This window comes from Corapipo altera, unplaced genomic scaffold (assembly GCF_003945725.1).
Source record: "Corapipo altera isolate COAL_440 unplaced genomic scaffold, ASM394572v1 59232, whole genome shotgun sequence".
Lineage (NCBI taxonomy): Eukaryota > Metazoa > Chordata > Aves > Passeriformes > Pipridae > Corapipo > Corapipo altera.
In genome coordinates, this window is record NW_020889542.1 from 1 (window position 1) to 2,051 (window position 2,051).

The following is a 2,051-nucleotide window of genomic DNA, read 5'->3' on the forward strand; positions in this document are numbered from 1 at the left end:
GCCCGGCCCAGCCCGCGCCCCCCGGACCCCCGTGCGGCCGCTGCAGCGGCTCCTCCCGCCCGGCCCTGGGCGGGGGTCCCGGCCCGGGGGGCTCCGGGCACCCCAGACCACCGAGCTGGGCGCTCTGGGGGCCGCGTCGGGGCTCCGGCGGTGCCCGCTCCCGGGGGGTCTTGGCCGGGGGCTGCGGGGTGGGCTCGGGGGTGGGCAGCTCGGGGGGGTCGCGGGGCAGCGCGGGGTACAGGCGGGGCACGGGCGGCTGGGCGGGGGTCCGCGGGGCCGGGGGCTCCGGGGGAGCCTTGGGGACGGCGGGGCGGTGGCAGCAGGTGGCCACCAGCCCGGCCCCCAGGGCCCCCAGGGCGAAGGCGCCCAGCACGCAGCCCACCAGCACCGGCAGCGGCACCGCCAGCGCGGCCCCCGGCCCGGGGCGCCGCACCCCTGCTGATGGGACCACCCGTCAGCACCGCCGGAGGGGGGGCTGCACCCCCCGGAGCCCCCCCTTGTCCCCATCACACCCCTGAGGGTCCCTGTCCCTGCCTCCTCCCGTCCCTGGGGTCCCTTCCTGGTCCCTGGGGTCCCCCTCCCACCCTTGGAGCCCCTGCGGTCCCCCCTCACCCCTGGAGTCCCTTTCCTGACCCTGGGACCCCCACCCCGGGGTCCTTCTCCTTCCCGGGGGTCCCTCTCGCATTCCCGGGGTCTCTTCCCTGTCCTTGGAGGTCCCTTCCTCGTCCCTGGGGTGTCTCTCCCTCCCCAGAATCCCTGTCCCTCCCCAGTCCTTGGAGTCCCCCTCTCCTACCCCCGGGGTCCCTCCTGCTCCCTGGGATCCCTCTCCCAGCCCTGGGACCCCTCTCCCAGCCCTGGGACCCCCTGCCCCATCCCCAGGGTCCCTCCCCAGGGTCCCTCCCCAGGGTGCCCCGGTGGTGTCACTGACCGTGGGCCAGGTCCCCTTCCTCGTCCTCGTCCCCGTCCCCGTCCTGCCCCACCACTGGCACCTCTGTGGGGGCACAGCAGGGTCGGGCCAGGCCCCTCTGTCCTCTGGAGCCCCTCCTGTCCCCTGGAGCCCCCCCGTGTCCCCTCAGTGTCCTCCCCATCCTCCAGCATCACCCACCTGTGCCCGGGCCACCCCGGTGCCACCCCGGTGCCACCTGCATCCCCCCTGTCACCTCGTGTCCCCAGAAATGCCCACGGTGACCCTTTATGTCCCCAAATATTCCCACGTTCCCAGTGCCCCCCATGACTCCAATCCCCCCCTCCCAGTGTCCCCCACGTCCCCCCCACTTCACCTTGGCAGGTCCCGCTGATCCCGAGGGATCCCTCCACGTCCTGCTGGAAGCCACTCCTGGGGCACACAGAGGGGACGTCACCCTCTGTGCCCACTGTGCCCCCCCAGGAGATCCAGAGGGGGGGGTGAAGGTGGGGGACCCCCAGGAAGGGGGGGGACACTCACGGGAGGTCCTCGGAGAAGGGGACGCAGCCCTCGGGGGGCAGCCAGACACAGTAGGGGTCCCGGGCAGCCAGGCAGCTCCTGAGGGACACGGGGGGGATGGAGTGACCCTCAGGCAGTCCTGTGCCTCCCCACCCCCCCCCCCCCGGGCCCCCCCGTGCCCCCCTCACCTGCGGCAGGAGCCGTGGCGGCGGCAGCGGCTCAGGGGCACCCGCACGAGGCACCCGGCGAAGGCCACGAGCAGCTCCCGGCCCGGCGGGTGCAGCTCCAGCCCCAGCACCCGGCTGGGGACCCCCGAGACCCCTGGGGCCCGGCACCTGCCCGCCCCACAGTGCCCGGGGTGAGTGCAGCCCAGCCTGGCACCCACAGACCCCACAGATCACCAGAACCCACACCCTCATAGTGCCCGGGGTGAGTGAGCCCAGCCTGGCACCCACAGACCCCACAGATCACCAGAACCTGCCCCCCCAGAGTGCCCGGGGTGAGTGAGCCCACCCTGGCACCCACAGACCCCCAGAAACCACCCCACAGTGCCCAGGGTGAGTGAGCCCACCCTGGCACCCACAGACCACACAGATCACCAGAACCTGCCCCCCCCAGAGTGCCCGGG

The 2,051-nt window shown here is 74.3% G+C and overlaps 1 long non-coding RNA gene across 1 annotated transcript; it reads right to left on the reverse strand.

The window, feature by feature from the left end:
* Positions 1-929: 929 nt before the first annotated feature.
* On the reverse strand, positions 930-1,691 carry LOC113942244. Its single transcript, XR_003525873.1, has 4 exons — positions 1,612-1,691; positions 1,445-1,522; positions 1,281-1,336; positions 930-991 (listed from the first exon to the last, which is right to left on the reverse strand). It is a non-coding gene; the product is annotated as an uncharacterized LOC113942244 (long non-coding RNA).
* Positions 1,692-2,051: the final 360 nt, after the last annotated feature.